Raw genomic sequence first — 13098 nt, 5'->3', positions numbered from 1 at the left:
AAAACTCAATTTCAAGCATAGCAAGTGAGGAAAAATCTAACTATCATCCCCCTCACTTAGTTCATTTTGTTTGAAAACTTAAATCAAAATTAAAAGCAAAGGAGAGGGAAAAGAATATTTATGTACTGTTCGAACCAAATCTACACTGTATTTTTATGACTGTTCAAACAGTGAAAACTCTGCTTCTTTTTCTGGAATGATTCTTTGTCTTCTACTGCATGATCTCTAAATTTTTTAAAAATGGTGAAAATAAAATTGCCGAAAAAAATTGCAAAACTAAAAACGATTCAAAATATGGGTTGCCTCCCATAAAGCTTATTTTTAACGTCGTTAGCTCGACAATCTATTTCAGACTACAGGTTCCACTTCAAACATTTCCACTTCGTTCATTTCCTCCAACTAGAAATTCCTTATGAGAAATTGAATATTCTCATAAAGATTTCTTCGATATTTTCTGGAATAATGGTCGCCAATGTATCTCCTTTACCAATTGTTTTTCTTCAAATGATTCCACGACGGTATGCCTGTAAATGAACTGAACGTTCAGCGAACCGTTCATGAACCGTGCTGTGGGAAGTTCGTATTCGTTTATTTATTAAATGAACGAACATGAACAGATTTTACGTTCGTTTAATTATAAATGAACGAACACGAACAAAGGGCTCGTGTTCATTTACGTTCGTGAACGTTGATTATTTGGTTCGTTTATGTTGTTCATTTATGTTCGAACAGAGGGCAAGTTGAATATGTTACGAAGATTATTGAAGTTGTTTGGATTTCAGAAGATGTTTGTTGAACAATTAACTTTAAGACTTTATATTCATATAGCTTATTTATGATTTATGTATGTTTTTGTCATATTCGAACAAATTAACTCTAAAGTTACAGGTATATTAATGAATTTTAAGTTGTTATTCTTGTTGTTTATTTTTTTACATTCATTGTTGTGTTCGAATAAGTTTTTTTGTGTTTGTGTTGTTCGTTTATGTTCATTTATTATATTCGTTCATGTTCGTTCGTTTTTGTTCATTTATGTTCGTTTATCATTTAAATGAGCGAACATGAACAAGCTATATTCCTTACTGAACGAACATGAACAAAAAACATTTTATTCATTTATGTTCGTGTTCGTTTATGTTCTTATTTATTAAATTAACAAACATGAACATATCTTCGTGTGCGTTCGGTTCGTTACAAGCCTACACGACGGTTTCGACTTTATCTTTGATACCTACAAAAGGGAAAGTAAAAACTTAAATTTAGATGAAACTAAGAACAAATCAGATTCTTCAGAAAAAAAACATTTTTTAACTCCCTGAGTTTTTCTTTTTGTCTTTTGTTCCTGCATAAATCATTGGGAAATTAATTCCCATGAATTCATGAACTACAGGTTTAATAACATCGATAAAATTTAGACCGACGACATTGTTAGGAGGTTGTATCACTTTGTAGACATCAAATCTACGACCTCGTCATCAAACTCCATGGTTAATATACCACTTCTTATATCAATTTTTGTATTTGTGGTGCTTAAGAAGGGTTGGCCTAGTATAACTTCGAAACAAGTATTCGTCCTGTCATTTCCATATTGATTATATAAAAATTGCCAAGAAAATAAGAACGTCATTTCTCTTCAAACATTTTCGAGTACTCCCACTGAATGAATGACTAAGCGATCCACCAACTGTATAGTCACTTGTTTTTCCTTCAAAGGCTCGTTAGTAATCATCTTATAAACAAACGACATAACATGAATCGAAGCTCCTAAATCACATTGCATGCTTTGAAAAAATTACCCATTTTACAAGGTATAATGAACATACCTTGATCATTCATTTTTGTGGTAGTTTCCTGGTCAAAACCACTAAAATAAGTTCTCCCAAATTACCTTTTCGTGGTCGTGTAATTTCTCTTTGTGGTATAAAGTTCCTTAAAAAATCGAGCGTACCTTGAGACTTGTCGGATTACATCAAGGAAAGGAAATTAACTTGTACTTCTTAAAAATCTCTAAATTTCCTCTCATCGGCTCTCTTGTCATGCCTCAATAGACTTGAGGGAAGGGAGGTGCGGTTCACATGAATAAAGAAAAGAATGAGGGATAATTTTATGAGAAGAAGGAGAATGTAAAGAATCGTACCTTGATCGTTGGATTGTGGCGTGGCCCCTTTTTTTGGAATATATGGTATCTTTTTTTAGGATTTCGGGATTAATAATGGTTCCACTTCGGAGAGTGACACTAAAATTCTCTCACATTTGACTCTGTTGATAAGGTAGTCTTCCATGCGACTCAAGTTTTCCTATTTTGGGCTAATTGGCTCTCTTATTTATCCATCTCTGTAGACGCGCTTCAGTTCTCCCTTAGAATTTTCTGGAAAGCGATAAATTCTTCTTGGGAAATTACCAACTTCTCCACCATTGTCTCCAATGATTTTTTTTTTTGCATTTGTGGTTATGGAGGTGGTCTCGATTAATAATTTAGCTTCAAATTTTGTTCATAACTGAAGTTCGAATGGTCTTGCCATCCTGAATTATAACTATTCCCATACAAATTGTATGGTCTTTAAGAAGGTATTGGAATGGCGTTGACTTGAACATTTTCTTGTAGCATCAGACAGTAGTCTGTTGGATGATCTGGCATCGTGCATATCCCACAAACTCTTGTTACTCCATATTTTCCTACAACTAATGAATTAACCACTTCAGTTAATTTATCTAATTTATTTTCAATGGAAAAGGCACTTATCTCGTGAACCCGGGTTGGTTTCACTTGAAAATTGCTAAGAGTGGCTGCCATGGTAGAAATTATTCTCTCGCAGTTTTTGGCATATAACTAAGGCTCCTCCACTTGTGACATCGATCATCTTCATTTATAAAGGCAACAATTCTTCATAAAGGATTGCAATAAAGGTTGCTCATTTAATCCATGTTGCAGATAGCTCGCGCAAAGATTTTGAATCTTTCCAATGATCGTAAAGACTTTCTTCTGAATTCTGTCGGATTGAAGAATGCTTCTTGTAACTCGTTCTTTGGCCGCCGGAAAGTACCTATCAAGAAAACTTGACAAATGTCAACTCAATAATTAACTGAGTTTGGAGGTAAATAAAATAACCACTCATTAGCCAAATCGGCTAAGGAAAAAAGAAATGCTCTCAATTTTATTTGATCTTTAGAAACTCCCTTTGGTTTCATGTTAGAGCAAACCATCTGGAATTTTGTCAAGTACTTGTGCGGATTTTCATTCGGAAGATCGCGAAAAGTAGGTAGGAGATGAATAAGGTCAGTATTTAATTAAAATGGAACTTCGCCTCGTGGAAAGGCTATACAAAGTGGCGTTTGAGTAGCACGAGCTACGGCTAACTCCTTTATCGTTTGTTCTTCTTCCATTAGGATCTGATTTTTGTTGTTTGATTCGGTGTAGGCATCAATTTCGAACTCTGTTTCAAGATATATATTGGTTTTTGAACTCTGCTCTTATTCTTATTGTATTTTTCTCTTTTTTTCGAAGCATTTGTGCATGGATTCTTCGGGCTCTTGCTTTGATCTCTGGGTCAAAATCTAGTAATTCTCTCAGGTTGTTTCTGGCCATAAATCAAAAACTAAAGAAAATAATCAGTAACTACTGTTAGTCCCCAACAACGGTGCCAATTTGATGAGTATCATTTTACACGTCAAACTAAACTTCTTCTTCTTCAATAATAATAAATAAGGAAATTAACATAGTATAGGAGAAGTAAGGTCGATACCACAGGGACTAAGGAAGCCGATGAAATTCTTGGCTTTTGATTATAACCTTTGGCATGAATTTAAGTAAAATAAATAAAATGGGGGGTTTGGTTGAAGATAAATAATAAAATAGAGTTATAAAGTAAAAAGATTTGAAAGAAGATTAAAGAAACAAAAATTGAAAAATTGATTGATTAAATCACCTCGGGTAATAACTCTGATTTAAGTTCTTCAGATCATCGAAATAGATTTATCCTTCGGGATTCACGTCGGTTAATATATTTGCGATGACAATCTATACGACTGAAATTGTATACCGAATACCTAAGACTATCATTGATTTCAATTTTGGAAATTAATCTAGTCAATTGTTGAAGATCAAGATCTGTTTAAGCTCATTTAAAACCAACTCAGATTAGTTATTTCAATAAAAACCATCTCTGATCTCATTTCCCTCTTTAGCAATCAATTTGCTAGTTGTGTTCCCAGGAAGTCGAATGTTCTTTCATAAGTCGATCCTTCCTCGCACATATATATAATCGTAATAATAATATGAGACCGAAGTCTATATTTGGTTTTGGATTTTTTTATTTTATAAAAATAGGTGCAGAGAACGAGAGAAAAATTTCGAAGATACTGAAGTGTTATTCTATCGATAGAATTGAATCATCGCTTTTACCCGCGGCTTAAAAGAGAAATTAGCTAAGCATGAAAAAAGTCATTCTTAGCATTTTAAAAACAAAAGCTTGAAAGTAAAAATAACAAAGGAAGTAAAAGAAAGAAATTTTATAAAACTAAAAAGTAAAAAAGAACAAGAAAGAATTGTTTATGAATTCGATATATGAAAAATGGCTTACTTAATATGGGTATTTATAGTCTTCTAAAACCTAGAAATATTAAAGACAATTCAAATTAAATACAAAAGATAATTCAGAAAAATAATTTGAATTTAATTCTAAAAGAAAAACCCTAAATCTTGAATTTGAATGTTCTTGAAATGCTTAGCTGTCCACTCATACTCTAGAAGCCTGCTGACTGGACGCTGACTGGTGCTGATTGGGAACTTCTGGAAGTTGCTGACTCACTTCTATGTCAGTATTTCGTGCTAACTTTCATGCCCACTATTCCAGCCTTGAATCTAGAACAAAAAATATAGTTTTCGGCCCTTTTAAGCACATTTTCCAAAGTAATTGCCCTGCATAGAAAGCACATAAAACGTCCAATTTAGTATAAAACATGAACAATCAAAGAACATTTAAGCACAAAATAAACTTAATCAGTAAAACGTGCATTGTATTGAGATAAAAAATGAGCAGTGAATGGAATTGAAAATTGGCTCAAGGCAAGGTCATTAGCAGTAAAATATATATACCTCTTGTCAAATTAAATTAGATTTTGAGAAAGGAATGATGTCATAGTTTAGGCATTTGAGCCTTCTTTTTATAATTTAAAAAATGTTCATTGCATATTCAAAATTGTGTTAAAATAACAAAACAATATTGCAAATTATTCTTTATTTTGATTGCTTATCACCTTGGTGGGTAGTTGTTGCAACACATTGGTTATATGAGGCTCAGATTTACCTTGAATTATTGGTGTCGACGAAATATATAGTCGGGACCACACATTATTGATTTATTGCTCATCAAAAGCTCATGGGCATTGTGCCAAAGTATTTGATCCGTTGGTTCAATATGGTCCCGTCGGGGATCATAAAATGATTATGGCATATTGTACCTGGCTCTATTCTAGACCACTTTATTGACCACTAATTTTGTTCAATTATTCAATGTTTACATGAAAAAATCATTCTTAAATGACATATAAAGAAAAAAACAGAGCTGAATGATTAAAAAAAGAGTTGAATGATTACCTTGTGTAACACCCTAGACTTGATTGGGCCTAAAGTGTTACATTGGACTACCGAGGCAACCCTTGCTTAAAAGATCTTCTCGTACTCTTTTGTAAATATACTCAGTGGTATCGTAATTTAAAACATACATAACATATATGAAAACATTTTACAAAAACCAGAGCTCCGCGACACATAATTTAAAATAAAAATAATACAACACTTTCTTATAAATCTGAATATATAAGTAAGGACTCGTGACTACACCTGCCCTTTAAACTACAATATAGTACTCTGAAATAGATGTTGAAAGTCCTACTGCGACGGTACTCTACGAACTGCTCCAACTACTAACCTACCAACAGAAAACATCTGACGGCTGAGCTTATAAAGCCCAGCAACATAATCGCTAATCTAGAGCAGTATAAGAATTTCATAAACGTAAGCATACTAAGATATGGTACAAAACAATAGATACGTACGTGATCTAAATTAAGTACTACCTACTTAAGGTCTTACTGCTCTATCGCTGAAGTAGGGGTGTTATGCTTCCATTAATCTGCTAAGGGTCTTCCATTAATCCTCAGCTAAGGGCCTTGCCATGAGTACATTTCTAAAGAGTCTCTAACCCTAATTATTATACTGCTACGCATTCTCTAAAGTGACTCTGACATCCATATACATGTCTTGTAGATATTGACTCTATTATGCCAGTATCTAGTAGCACACAACATCATATACTAGCCTTACTAGCTTTGATATGCTAGCATCTGGTATCACACAACATCCAAAACTAGCATATTGAGTGGGTGTACAGGTATCACACATCATCGGTAAGGTCCCTCTAATTGTTGGATGATCTCCTAGTATCACACAACATCAGGAAGACCATCAATAAGGAATCCTAGTATCACACATCATCGGAAGTTCTTACTCAACTAAAGCATTGGCTTGGTATCACATAGCATCAAGCCAAGCATTTTTTATAGCAGATGTACTGGACTGATGTAACTCTACATGCATATGTAAGGCCCAAAGGCCACACGACACTAACTCAGCTAACCTACTCCACCAGAGTGTTCGGGCCTCGCGCCCTAGCTAGCTCCTGAAATACCTCACTGACAATGCCCCACTAAGGCAACTAAGGTAACCTGGGTATACCCTAGCATAATTGGACTCATTAAGGTAAGGTCATACTCTCTTTATAATTGTTATCTTGCTCGTTCTCTATCCAAAACGTTGTACAAGGGTTTATTAATCTGTTACTGCTATTAGTTAGTAAGCTAATCAATTCTAGTCGTTCGTTACTCAAGGGCACTTTAATCGTTCTCTGCCTCTAAGGAAGTCTCTACGCGTTTTGATGATTCTACGACGGTCTCTGAAGTTGTCATCCACTGGTTGTACTATTCGCTAGCCCGATACCTAACTCAGGTTCAACACTGAGTAAAGATCTTCGTATCATTGTAATCATACTTCCTCCTAATACCCTTGAATTGAAAGGACGACCTACTCTTCTTAGGTTCGTTGATGTTCTCAAAGCTCAAATTTTCTATTATTACTGAAATTGACTTATTCCTTGAACTGCTCGTAGGTACACCCTCGGCGATAATCCTAGTCCTCAACAAATCTGTATACGCCCTCGACTAAATATGTTTCGATATATTTTGATTAATATAGTTTCATCCATTGTAACCCAACTTAAACACATTCCTTAACAGTTATTGTAGTGTTTTACGCATATTTGATCCTATATATGGTCATACTATAGGTTTAGGGCCTCCTAGATAACATTTTTGACCAATTTGGACATTTTGGGTAGGGGTTTTGAAACCATCTTTTGGGGTTTCAAAACCTTTTTGCATATTTACATTCTGGATAAGGGGTTTCAAAACTAGCTTAGGAGGTTTCGAAACCTCTGCTGCATATTTGCCTTTTTCTTCTGAGAAATCACTCTTAAATCCTTTCCAAGATCCCTAAATTTTAATAAATCTTATGGATGTTAATTAGGGTCATCTAATATAAAAACACTAACTTTTAATAAAAAAACTCATCTATGGTAAGAATCAAACATAAACCCTAAAATATTTTAAAACTTAAATATTAAGGAAGTCTTGAAATTTATGAAATCTTTATACTCCAAAGGATTAGAAATACACTACATTGATGTTAGGATTCCTTAAATGAAGCTCCTTTCTTAGCCAAGATCCTTCCTTGATGATTTTGGATGAAACCCACATTTTTTTCTCTAGCTTGGCTTGACCTTGAAAAGAAAGAAGAGATGAAGAAAAATGGAAGAGAATGAAGAGGAAGGGCAAAAACCCACGTCCAAAGCATATGAAAGACCCCCAAAATATCTTCCATTTCTAAAAATGGTTCGATTACTCTTTTGGTCCATCAACATTTTGCCTTAATTCAAAACCCCTTTTTATGGTAAATTATGCCCAAAGCCAACCGAATTAAACCCAACAACTTAAATTGGAATTTCTCCGAGTTCACTTACCTCCTGGGTAAACTCAAAACTATTAGCCCGGACTTTGGGGTGTTACACCGATAATATAAATAATGTGAAGAGACAGATTTATATCTTGGTACTTATTTACAATTTCTAAGTGGTATGTCCTTACTGGTAAAAGAATACGATTCGTTGCTATTTAACATCGTATCCCTCGTCCATAGGTTTGGCTTAGAATGAATGTAGTGGGGAAGTTAAGAGATATTAGGTTTTGAGTTAGTTTAGGACGAGATTATTTAGGTTGATCATTTAGAAGTATCTTATTGAATATTTTCTTATGTTTGCAAAAACTAATTTAAATTACTTACTCCAAAAAATAAACTTTAGCTTGATTGACAGATTTTATATCATTTTTGTTCAAAATCCAAATTAAAATTTAAAACTCCTGAAGAACAAAATTCTAAAGACAATAAATTAGCCTTTCAATTCGGGTAATAATAATTTGTCTCCAACCGATGTCTACGGTTTTTCTTTTTTGGGGTAAAAGTCGATGTTTAAAAAACATAAGTTGATCAGTAAAACATTCAAAGAAAAACATTGTTTTTTCTTTCTTTCTCAAGTTATTCATGATTATACACTCTTTTTAATATGGTAGCTAAACTTTAGTTTCTATCATCTTCTTGATTTCTAAAGCTGATACTGCAACAATAAGTGATGTTACATATAACAAAAACTTTGATAAATATTGTAATTCGATAAGAAAAATGAATGAAATTTATATTTAGTTCACATTTCACTTCAAATTTATTGTGTTACATATGATGAACTTTAAGTAAAAAATAATTTTTTGCTTCTTTCTTTTAAAATTTAACTTGGCGCTGTGGACACTAATTTTCGTCCAAATACTTTTATATATATATATATATATCACTTAAAATAATACATTTTCTTTTTACTGGCCCAAATCCATTACAAATGTGTTGATCCATTACACGCCAAGCCCAAATGCAACAGTCCAGACGCGACCCGGATCCAGTCGAGCAGTCCGAACTAGTAACCCGCGACCAAAGTTGTAACCTGAACATCAATAGTTAGGGTTTGCAAACCCTAACTCACACCATTTCCCTCTTCAACGCCGATCCAACAGGTCAACCCGAGACTCCTCACGCTAGTCGTTCTCTTACACAACATCGTGTGTTAGTGGGAATCATTCACAACCAACAAAGCAAGAGATTTAGTTCGAATAGGACACTCAAATATGACTAAAAATAGTAAATCATAGGCTATTTATACATGTAAATCGAACTCAGAAAATACATACGAAATGCACAAAAAAATACGAGCAGTCGCAAGAGAAAAATCGAAGTATTTTTGTAATATTTCGAAAAGAAAATAAAGGTAAAAGTCTCACTTTTTGGTTGGATGCGTGCATGTAGGTGTTTGTTAGCTTTTTATTCGTTTTGATTCAAAAAAAAATTTAAAAAGGGGGTTTTTATGCTGATGATAGGAGGGGAGGGTTCGAAAGATCTTTCTTAGATCTAGCCCTCCCCGAGGCGGTTTTTAAAAAACCATGTTGATTTTGAAGAATGAGAGAAAAGCTTTTAAAAATGAATTTTTTAGGGGCCACCGCGATGAACAACCTTTTGATGAAGAACACGAAGAACACGAGAGAGATTTTAAAGATGGCCTTTTGATCGGTTTTGAGGGGTTGGAAAATAATGAACCTTGTTTGTGGGAAGTAGGCTTTATACTCGACCCATTGATGACCCGTTGACCCAACCCATGGACCCGAGGGTACGCGCATTTACCGAGATATGGGGGAATTACAGTTTCGGTCCCCCCATTGTTTGAATCATTCATTTTGAGCCCTAAAATCAACTTTAACCCCCAATTTGTTTTTAAATTTGACCCCCACATTTCTTTTCTTTTAATTTAGTCTCATTTTTAAATTTAATTCGTATTTTAATCATCGTATTTTATTTAATACTATGTTTTACCTATATATTTATTTATTATTATTATTATTTTATTTTTTTTTTTTTGTCTCCGTCCCTATAATTATAATTATTATTATATTCTGTTTATTTAATCTATTTTATTTATTTATTTATTTATTTTTTCTCTATTTTTCTTTTTGGTTTTTTATCATTGTTTTCCTAACGTTTTATATATATATATATATATATATATATATATATATATATATATATATATATATATATTATTTTTTTTCCTAATATTCTTATATATTATTTATTTTTTCCTCTCATTATTGTTTTTATTTATTTTATTAAATACATCTTATTATATATATGTATTTTTTCCATTTTTGTTTGTGTTTTGCGTTTAATTTCGTTATTTGTTTTCTTCCTTATTTTTATTTTTATTTTGTTCATTTGTTATGTTTTATTTACTTATTTTGTTTTTGTTTTTGTTTCACTTTATTTGAGTTTGTTTTTTTAGCCTTTTTTAGGGTTTGTTTTTTTATTTTTTTATTCTTCCTTAATAGATTTTTTATTTGTTGTGTGTTTTAATATGAGCATTTTATTTATTTCCTTTAATTCCTCGGCATTGCAATTTGATTCAGTATGTTTTTTCTATCTAAAATGTTTATTTTCTTCTTAAGGGTACACTTTTAAATAAGATCAAAGAAGAGGTCAAGAACAATTCGAATGGTTTCCTTCAAGTGGCCAAGTATTCGAGTGAGTGGCCAACATAGTGTCGGTTCTGAAGAAAGAAGGGAAAGTGCACATGTATGTCGATTACCGGGATCTTAACAAGGCAAGTCCAAAGGACAATTTCCCTCTGCCGCACATAAACACTTTGGTGGATAATACTGTCGGGAACGCCTTCTTCTCGTTCATGGACAGATTCTCAAGATATAACCAGATTAAGATGCATCCTAAAGACATGGAAAAGACCACGTTCATCCCAATGTGGGGAACGTTATGCTATAAAGTGATGCCATTCGAATTGAAGAATATAAGGCAACATATCAAAGGGCTATGGTGACCCTGTTCTATGAATGTACAAGAAATCAGAGGTTTATATCGACGACATTTGTCAAGGCACAACCGAGAGTGAACATGTCGAGAATCTAAGAAAGCCTTCCATAGATTAAGAAAGTTCCAGATGAGGCTGAACCCTAGCAAGTGTACCTTCGAGTAACTGAAGCTGTTAGCTTCGTGTTAGCAGGAGAGGCATCGAGGTTGATCTTGATAAAGTTAAGGCTATCTAGAATCTAACTCTCCCAGAAACACAGAAGGAGGTTGAGGTTTTTTAGTAGATTGAACTACATAGCACGGTTCATATCTCAGTTAACCGACAGTGACCCAATCTTTTGCCTTCTCCGAAAGAACAACCTTAGAGCATGGGATGAGAATTGTCAAACTGCATTTGAGAATATAAGGATTACTTATCTCATACTCATATCCTAATGTCCCTCCCCCGGGCAAGCCTCTTTTCTATATTTATCCATATTCGAGAATTCGATAGGTGTATCATGGGTCAACATGATGAATCTGGGAGGAAGGAAAGGGCCATCTACTATTTGAGCAAGAAGTTCACCGATTGCAGGTCAGATATCCTCCTATCGAAAAGGGTTTTTGTACTTTACTATGGCTACGTGAAGACTCGGACAATACAAGTTGTATCATACCACTTGGATGATTTCCAAGTTAGATCCACTGAAGTACATGATGGTGTGTCTGCTTTCTCTGGAAGGTTAGCTCGATGGCAGATGATGTTATCTGAATTTGACATCGGGTATGTGAGCCAGAAGCCATAAAAGGGAAGTGTCATATCGGATTTCTTAGCAAGCAAACTGATGAAAATTACGAGCCTCTGGATTTCGACTTCCCAGACGACTTGATGGCCATATCCTTAGAAAAATCAAGTATTTCAACAGATAGTTCCTGGAGAATGCATTTTGATGGTGCATCAAATGCATTAGAATATGACATCGGGGCTATAGATCTCCCCATAAGGGAATCATTACCCATTCATTAGTAGACTAAATTTTGATTGCACCAACAGAATATGAGCTTATATTTTGGGAATTCGAGATATGATGGGGCAAAATATAAGACTTTGCGGGTATATGGAGATTTAACATTAGTAATCTATCATCCCCGTGGAAATGGGAAACCATGATGTAAAGCTGATAGAGTATCGAAGCTAATAATGGATTTGCTCGAAGAATTCGATGAAGTCACCTTCCACTATGTGCCTAGGGAAGAAATCAAATGGCTGATGCTTTAGCTACCTTGGCAGCCATATTCAAGGCTAGCGGGAGTCTAAATGATGCCAATTGACAAGTCATATGAGTACCGACTCATTGTTACCAGATCGAGAGTGAAAGACACTAAACCCTGGTACCACACATTCTACAATACATCAAGAATCGAAGTTATCCAGAGAAGCCACCAAAACTGATAAAAGAACCGTTAGACGGATGACAGCTGGATATGTCTTGGATGGGGAGGTCTTGTACAAAAAACCATGATCAAGTCATGTTAAGGTGTAAGATGCAGAAGAGGCTAAGATGATAGTGAAGAGGTACATGACGGAGTTTGTGGAACACATGAAAATGGACATATTATGTCAGGACAAATATTGAATGTGAATATTATTGGTCACACTGAAAGTGACTGCATCAACTATGCAAGAAGATGTCATAAATGTCAAATTTACGGAGATAAAATAAATATTGATGACATCACCATTACCTTTCTCTATGTGGGCATAGATGTTATCGGGCAAATCTATCGAAGGGCCCTCGAATGGTCATCGGTTCATTCTCGTGGCAATTGATTATTTCACCTAATGGGTGGAAGCTGCATCATACTCCAGTGTCTCTCGGTCCACTATTTGCAAGTTTTTAAAGAAAGAAATCATATGTCGGTATGGTTTACCTGAAAGTCATTACTGATAATGCTACAAACTTGAACAACAAAAATGGATGTTTGCTTGTGAACAATTCAACATAAAACATCACAACTCTACTCTTATAACCACAGATGAACAGAACAGTAGAAGCAGTAACAGAAACTCAAGATAGTTTGAGAAAACA

The sequence above is a fragment of the Hibiscus syriacus genome, unplaced genomic scaffold (assembly GCF_006381635.1).
Source record: "Hibiscus syriacus cultivar Baekdansim isolate YM2019G1 unplaced genomic scaffold, ASM638163v2 tig00110223_pilon, whole genome shotgun sequence".
In the NCBI taxonomy this organism is placed as follows: Eukaryota; Viridiplantae; Streptophyta; class Magnoliopsida; order Malvales; family Malvaceae; genus Hibiscus; species Hibiscus syriacus.
This window is presented reverse-complemented; position numbering follows the sequence as displayed.